The sequence below is a fragment of the Elephantulus edwardii genome, unplaced genomic scaffold (genome assembly GCF_000299155.1).
Source record: "Elephantulus edwardii isolate Elephantulus edwardi_28Jun2011 unplaced genomic scaffold, EleEdw1.0 scaffold00059, whole genome shotgun sequence".
NCBI lineage: Eukaryota > Metazoa > Chordata > Mammalia > Macroscelidea > Macroscelididae > Elephantulus > Elephantulus edwardii.
Window position 1 is genome coordinate 15692189 of NW_006399809.1, and position 8930 is coordinate 15701118.

General features: G+C 42.3%; 1 pseudogene; it reads left to right on the plus strand.

The window, feature by feature from the left end:
- On the plus strand, positions 1-571 carry LOC102844881 (annotated as a pseudogene).
- Positions 572-8930: the final 8359 nt, after the last annotated feature.

Here is an 8930-nt window from a genome sequence, read left to right on the forward strand (position 1 = left end):
ATGGGAGTTGACATCCGCCACAACAAGGACAGAAATGTTCGGCGCAAAAAGCCCAAGAGCCAGGACATCTACCTGCGGCTGTTGGTCAAGCTCTACAGGTTCCTGGCCAGAAGGACCAACTCTACCTTCAAGCAGGTTGTGCTGAAGAGGCTGTTCATGAGTCCCACCAACCGGCCACCGCTGTCCCTTTCTCGGATGATCTGAAAGATGAAGCTTCCTGGCAGAGAAAACAAGACGCCTGTGGTGGTTGGGACCATACAGATGACGTACGAGTTCAGGAGGTTTCCAAGCTGAAGGTGTGTGCTCTGCGACTGAGCAGCCGGCCCGGCCCGGAGCCGCATTCTCGAGGCTGGAGGGGCGATCCTCACCTCCGACCAGCTGGCCCTGGACTCGCCCAAGGGCTGCGGCGCCGTGCTGCTGTCGGGGCCGCGCGAGGGCCGAGAGGTGTACAGGCCCTTCTGCAAGGCGCCGGGCACCCCGACACGGTCACACCAAACCCTACGTCCGCTCCTAGGGCCAGAAGTTCGAGCGTGCCCGAGGCTGAAGAGCCGGCTGCAGCTACAAGAACTAACCCCAGATTCTGCCCTGTTATTAAAACTGTATTGGCTGTTCAAAATAAATAAATAAATTACAATTGTGGCTTCTATATTGAGTGCTCTCTTGTGCTTTCCTGCATTACTCACCCTAGGGGGGCTGATGACCACGCATGAGGTGGCCCTGAGGAGAGGCCTGCACTCCCAGAGACCAGTGCCTGCCACTAAAATCTGAGGGAGAGCGCCAGCTGCTGTCCCCTTCCATGGTCAAGTCCAGGTGAGGCCACAGGCTTGGCCAACAGCCTCCTGGGAAAGCTTGAGCCAAGGGACCAGCTAAGCCACGCCCAGGTTCCTGCACAGAGATTAGTTCATCTTCAATTATAAACCAGGAGATAAGACACAAACGCAGTTTAAAACTACAGTATGCTCAGCACATCCTACCCTCGACATTACACTTCAGTTAAAGTTAATGCAGGAACCAGACAAATAAATAGTAGTTTCATTACTTTGGGATTCTTGCCTTTGTTTAGAATTACACATAAGATGAATGTTAACAGCTAATTGGTTGCCTGTCTTGGCAATAGTTATGTACTTTAAAACCTTTCATTCACAGCCCAAAGAAATGAGGAAGAAGTCATTCCAAAGCACAGAAGCAGCTCATCAGAATGCTGCTCACCATCCAGGCTCTGAGCTAACTGGGGGAGGAAGTTGTCTGAAGGCCAGCAGGTTTCCCTGTGCCGCTGGAAGCTGTTTCCTCCCCAAATAAGAGCTCATTTAATTAGCTCTTCTGACTTTAAGCAACAGAAGCCTAAGAAATAAAAGCCAACACCTGAAACTCCAATCCAGTGGCACGCAGTTCAGTCACCTTCTGATCTCCTAGTAACAGAGACTAGAAAGGGGGTCTTCCAGAACAGGCACTGGTGGCCACCTAATCCATTAGCAAAAGTGTTTGCTAGTTCCTGAGCACTTGAGGCTCCAGCAGCTCTAATATTGATGCTTCCTTCAGTACTGGCCCTGTGTTCCTGATTAGTCTCTTTTTCTTACTCCCAGATTAGAGCTGGGAAAAACAAAACAAAACAAAACAAAACAATAAAACCACAACAAAAACAACCCAACTTTGTAAAGACAATAAATAAAATAATAATTTGAATTGTCATTAAGTTGTTATGTGCCCTCCAGTTGCCTGCAACTCATAATGACCCTATGCAAAATAGCTGTGAACTTTGTCCTATCCTGAGCTAATCTCACTGTCTCCAACACACCAGTTCCAGTCACTGTGTCAATACATCTCATCCAAGATCTTCCTCTCTTGTGTTGTCCCTCCACTCTTCCAAGCATGATGCCCTTTTCCAAGGACTAGTAGCTGCTGGCAACATACCAAAAGTATGTGATAAGGAGTTTCAAAATCCTTGCCTCCAGCAAAAAAGTTTGTTTTACTATCTCCAGAAAAGACCTGTTTGTTCTTTGGGAAGTCCATGGTATGTTCAATACGCTTCTCAGCACCACAACTCAAAGGCATCAATTCTTTTTCTGTCATCCTTAGTCATTGTCCAGTTCTCTGATGCATAGCACGTAATTGCAAAGATGATGGCCTGAATCAGATCCACCTTAGTCTCTAGACATCTTTGCACTTCAGCACTCTGTAGAGGTCACTGACAGTGGACTTTCCTATTCCAATTTATCTTTTGATTTCCTGGCTGCTGGTTCCGAGAGTGTTGATTGTGGACCTGAACAAGCTGAAATTGTTTACAATCTCAATCTCATCTTCATCTATAATGGTGATGCCAATTGGCCCAGTAGTGAGAATCTTTATCTTCTTGCTGTTAAACTTCAATCCATATTGAAGTCCTTAACCTTCTGCAGCAAATGCTTCACGTCCTCCTCAGTTTTGGTGAGCAAAGTTGTGTCATCTGCATAATGCAAGTTGTTGATGAATCTTCTACCAATTCTGATGTCATATTCCTCCTCATAAAGACGAGCCTCCCAAATGATCTATCCTATATTTTGAAAAGATCCATGCAGTGTTTCCTTGCTCTATTCTGACAATTGCCTCCTGATCCAAGTACAGTTTTGCATGAGTACAATCAGTTGTTCTGGGATTCCCATTCTCCTTAGGGTTAGCCACAGTTTGTTGTGATCCACACAGTCAGATGTCTTTGCAGAGTCAACGAAACACAGATAAGACATTCTTCTGGTACTCTCTGCTTTCAGCCAAGATCCATCTGATATTGGCAGTGATGTTCCTAGTGCTAAAGGCTCTTCTAAACCCAGCCTATACTTCTGGTAATTCTCTATTGATGTACTATTCCAGTTGTTTTGGGATAATCTTTGCATGTTGGATCACCCTTTTTTGGAGTAGGAATGAATATGGATCTCCTTCAGTTCAACTGGCCAGGTGGTTGTTCTCCAGATTACTTGGCTTAACTTGGTGAGCACATCCAGGGCAGCATCTGCTTGTTGACATATGTCAATTGGTATTCCATCAATTTCTGGGGCCTTGATTTTTGTCAAATCCTTCAGACCAGCTTGCACTTCCTCCTTCATCACCATTGCGTCTTGGTCATATACTGTTTCATGAAATTCTTCTGTGTCAGTCAATTCTTCTTGGTACAAGTGACTCTGGGTACTCCTTCCATCTTCTTTGGATGCATCCCGGATCATTCACAAGTCTGCCCATAGCATCTTTAAGCAACTAGAGGCTTGAATTTGTTTTTCAGTTCCTTTAGCTTAATATCAAGAGAGTTCAGTCCTTTTGATTTTCTGACTCCAGCTCTTTGTATATTTCATTATACTTGCTTTGTCTTCCTGAGTTGCCCTTTGAAACCTTCTGTTCAGCTCCTTAACTTCCTGAATTCTTCCCTTTACTTTGGATTCTCAGTGATCTAGTGTAATATTCAGAGTCTCTTTTGACATCCATGTTAGTCTTCCTCCTTTCTTTGTAACGAGCTTTTGCATTCATCATGGATGATATTTTTTTATATCCTTCCACAGCTCGTCATTAAGTTGGAGACACTCAGTAATGATCTTCCTAAAATTAGACAATTTTGTGTTTTCAAAGGAAGTTAATCACATGAGAGGAGACTGGCCATCTTCACCCTGCGCATGAGGAGATTCCTGCGGAGAAGCTGAAGGATTCAACCATTGTGCCTTTGGGCTGGCAGAACAACTCCTTACAACTGCCACCAGAGTACCCTTAACCATGACAGAAGGAGACTGCCTCATTGTTCTCCCAAGGAGCAGCAGATATGTTTGAACAGCCAACCTTTTGGTTAACAGCTCACTTCTTAGCAGACTGTACTTTTTTTTTAACAATCTTGGAATTTTTCAGATCCTTTGGCCTGATGCTTTTCAAAACATTAGGTAAAGTTCTAGAGTTCTGGGAGGAGGTCATCTCCAGAAGCAATTTTGCTAGTCAAGGAGGAGAGAGATCCTCTTATTATTGTTCTTGTAGTCAATAAAGGGAAAGAAAAGATCTCCAAATTGGTATGGAAGGAGTAACACTCTCCCTGTCTGCAGAGGGTAGGAGGTATAGGATTGTCTCTAAATGTCCATTATCCTCAAATAAGGCATCATACTGCCTTATTCACTAGAGTGATAACCTTAAGGTGAAACTAAAAAAAAAAAAAAAAAACCTAAAAAAAAACAAACCCAACCTCAAGCTTATAGCCATTGAGTCAAAACCAACTCATAGCTAACCCTGCAATGGTCTTCAGAGACTGTAAGTCACACAGGAGGAGATTAGGAGATTATCTGTGGCAGCTCTGAATCACCAGTTGTTCTAATAGAGAAAGATGAGTCTCCTCCTGCAATTACACACTTGTAAGCTCAGAAGCTTAATTTAAAATTGGCATGCGTCAGAACAGAGCTGATAGTGGTGGGTTAATTTTTGCTTTTATGATTCTAGAATGTGGCATCTCGATTGGAGGAAGACCCATCAACAGTCTGTATTATGCAGATGACACAACCTTGCTTCATGAAGCTTCACCATCCTTGCCTCCAAGGTTGCACTTTCTTTAAGACATATTTATTCTTTGTCAGTCACTCCAATACCACAACTCAAAATGACAACTGAGATACCATCTCATTCCAACTATAATTACTGTTGACTGCCATAGAGTAACCACTCATAATGATCCTATGAACAGTAGATCGAAACTGTTCTATCCTGTGCCATCCTCACAATCTCTGACACACTTGTGCCAATCTATCTAGTCGAGTGTCTTCCTCTCTTTCACTGTCCCCTTCACCTTCCTAAGCATGACATCCCTCTCCAATGAAAAGCCTCTCTTAGCAACATGCCTAAAGTATGTGAAGTGAAGCTCTTTGTCTCCAAGGAGTACTCTAATGGCACCTTCTCCCTTTGTTCTTTTGGCAGTCTGTATGATATTCAGTACTCTTCTACAACACCACAGTTCAAAGGCATCAATCCTTCTGCTATCCTTAGTCACTATATAGTTCTCAACAGCATAGCAAGTTATTGAAAAGACTATGGCCTGAATAAGGTGGGCCTTGGTACTCAAATTAATTGCTCCTCAATAATTTGGAGAGGTCTTTGACTGCAGACTTTCCAAGTACAGTATGTCTCTTGATCTCCTGACTGCTGGTACCAAGTGTAGTAATTATGGATCCATAGTATAGGCTGTATATTCAGCGAATTATTCAAGAAGGTAGACTCTATAAAAAAGAATGTGGCATCATGATTGGAGGAAGACTCACCAGTAACCTTTAGTATGCAAATGTCACAGCCTTGCTGAGAAAGACTTGAAGAACATGCTGCGGAAGATTAAAGACGGCAGCCTTTAATATGGATTTTTTATCAACATCAAGAAAACACAAATTCTTACCACTGGACCAACAGGCAATAACATGATAGATGGAGAAGAGATTGAAACTGCTAACTACTTCATCTCATTTGGATCCACAATCAATACACTTGATACTAACTATAGTAGTAACAATTTAAAACAAAAAAACCAAACACAAAGAAACAAACCAAAAAAAACCACAGAAAGCAACAAACTGTGGCAAGGGTCTGGAAAACTCTCACACTGCTGGCAGGATTGTAAAATGGTACAAGTAGCATGACAAGTAGTATGGAGTTCTTAAAAAGTTAGAAATAAGGATTCTTAGTATTGTCAATAAATAATCGACAGATTCTTTCATCTTTTTGGAATGGGGCCCCTGCTTGACAAAACTTCTTGACTCTGGAGAAGATCAAAATATGTGAAGTTCTCCAGGGAGCACAGATAAGGCCTATAGATGAAGTGAAAAGGGACTAATGTCCCCCACAACCAACACAGAGAGAGGGCCTTCCTCTAACGTACGTATACAGACCTCAGACTTCTGGCCTCCCAAACTGTAAGACAATAAATTTGCTAAAGAAGGGGGGTGGGAAAGAAGTTAGAAAGAGAGATAGAATGTGACCCACTAACCACTACTAGGTACATATCCTAGAGAAAAAAGAGCTGTGACACGAATGGATACATGCACATCCACGTCCATTTTAACACTATTCACAACAATGAAAAGATGGAAAACTAAGCACTTTCAAGAAGGTGAACGGATACACACAATGGATAGCTATGAAATGTCAAATAATGACAAATCTGCAAAACATCTTACTCATGAATGAAACTGGAAGACATTATGCTGAAAGAAGTAAAGCAATTACAGAAGGACAAATATTATAAGGAGGCCACTATTATTAAGAAGTCAAGAAAAAGTTTAAACACAGAAAGAAACATTCCATAACAGCTATCAAAGATGGGAGAACTATGGAGGGGAAACCACTGGATAGTTAGGTTAAGTGCCGTCGAGTACAACTCATGGCAACCCTATGAACAAAAGATCTGAACCCTGCTCTATCCTGTGCCATCCTCATACTTCCTGACTAGAGCAAACTGCAGCAGTTCACCGTCAATCCACCAAGCTGAGGGTCTTCCTCTCCTTTGCCAAACCTCCACCTTTCCCAGCATCATATCCTTCTCCAAGGAACAGCCACTCCTAGAAACGTGTCCATAGTACGTGAGGTGAAGCCTCATCCAAAAAGCATTCTGGCTATACCCTCTACAAGACATATCTATTTGTTCTATTCTTGGCCATCTACGGGATGTTCAGGGATCTTCTCCAACACCATAGCTCAAAGGCGTCAACTCTTTTTCTGTCATCCTTAATCATTGTCCAGCTTTCAGATGGATAGCAAGTAACAGGAAATAAAATGGCCTGAATCAGATGCACCTTAGTCCTCAAACTGACATCATTACTCCTCAATAATTTGGAGCGGTCTCTAACTGCAGATTTTCCCAGTGTGATGTGTCTCTTTATTTCATGAGTGCTGCTACCAAGAGTGTTAATTATGGATCCAAGAAAGATGAAGCTGGATAGTAGACCTTTATGAACTTATGTGACAGAAAAGACAATACACAGTAAGGGAAAGATCAGCACATCATGACCACCCAAAGAAGACACTAGAGATTATGCAAGAGTGAATGGCAATAACAGTAAGTACTATTATATACCAAATCCTGCAACAACAGTGATAACGAACAATAATATACCTGTGAATTCAAAGGTAGACTTGTAAGCTGAACAGATGGGGGATGGCATATAAGACCACACCTGCAAGCATGTGTGACTATTTGATGGAGGCTATTTCTACGTATGTATTTGTTTGTGCTACAAATATATCTGTTGTTATTGTTGTTGATGGCCTTCAAGTTGAGCATGACTCATAGTGACCCTATGAACAAAAGGCTTCAAGTCTTTCTATAACTATCGACATTTATCAAAGTTCATAGAGTTTCCAGAGGCATGTTGTTTAGGAAGCGTATGCCACTTCTGATTCCACAAATATACCTAGGAACACAGTGAAAAAATACAGACATAAAGTTAGGCAATCTTCTTAGCTAAAATCAAATACTTTGAGGAACCAAGTCACTAGGCTTGAGAGCTTAGGATGATAGAATGTTGAGAGAGATCTAGGTCAACAAAGAATGTTCTACATCCCTTTTTTATGAGTAGTGATTAGAGTCTTACAAGCCCTCTAGATAGAATTATTGGTCTCTTCTTATCTGAAGCAAAGAAGAGTATGTGTGTGTGGGGTGAGGGGGGATAAAGAAACTAGTAGCACTAGTAGACTTCATGAACCACAGCTGAGTCTAAGCTGGGAGGAACTAGATGGTGCCCTCCTCTCGTCATGATCAGAGACAGAATGGACCTGGACAGACTGGGAGAAAAATACTGAACAAAATTCAGAATCATAAAAAGATCAGGCTTACTCATTTGCTAAAAATTGGTATTGTCCCCAAGACTATTGATCTTTTTGTTGTTATGGGCTATTGAGTTGCTAATGACTCACAGCGACCCTATGCACAGTAGCTTGAACCTTGCCCTATTCTGAGCCAATTTCATCTCTGACAGACCTGCTCCCATTTCTCCAGTCACTGAGTCAATCCATCACGCCCTGGGCTGTCCCTCTACCCTTCCATCAAACATATCCTTCTTCAAGGACTGGTCCCTCCTTGCCACTTGCCCAAAGTATGTGAGATGGAGCTTCAAAATCTTTGCTTCCAGAGAGCTGGTTAGATTTTAGTCAGCCATAAACCTGGAGCTGTTCTCACTCTTGGAGAGCATCTTTCAGACAAGAGACAGGCTTGTAAAGTGGATGAAAACTGTGAAAAATGTGACCCTTAGATCAAGCTCAGGAGACCAATAGTGCTGCTTATGCCCAACATAAAAGTTTAGAAGGCAGGGATGGACAGAGGAAAAGGACAAACAGGAACACGGAACCCAGGAGAGTAGTAGGAAGAACACTGTTATATTGAGGTTATTGCAAATAATTGTTGAGTAGCAAAGTAATTTGCTGTGTAAACTTTCACCTTTCACCCAAACCACAAGATTTTTATATTTTTTTAAAAAAAGCATTAGTAGAATAAAGCATTTCTGCTTTTTGCTATCTGGGGGAAATGCATAATATTTTTTTAAAAAACCAGGGGAAAATGTACTCATTTTGTCTATCCTCTTTGGGTGCAGAAAAGAGGTAAGAAACTTATTAAAGTCACTGAGTAGCAGATTCAGACTTAATTTCAAGGTTCAGACTGCAAATTAACATCCAACAAAGAGATGGAAGGAAGAGGAGGCACGGCTGACCTGTCCCACTCACAACTCATCTCTGAAGAAATAGTCCATGCTAAAACAGAAAGCAGATATGCCCCACCACTCTGAGTCTCCTCGGGCTGTACCAAGAAAAGCAAGCAATCTTCGCTCTAAATCTGTCCTCTGACCCAGAGAAGAAAAAGAGACAGAGGGCAGAAGGGGTGAGAGATAGGATGGGTCCTGAGTCGCCCAGAGAGCTGCCCTTATAAAAGAGGACACACACAGATGCCACAGTATGATCTT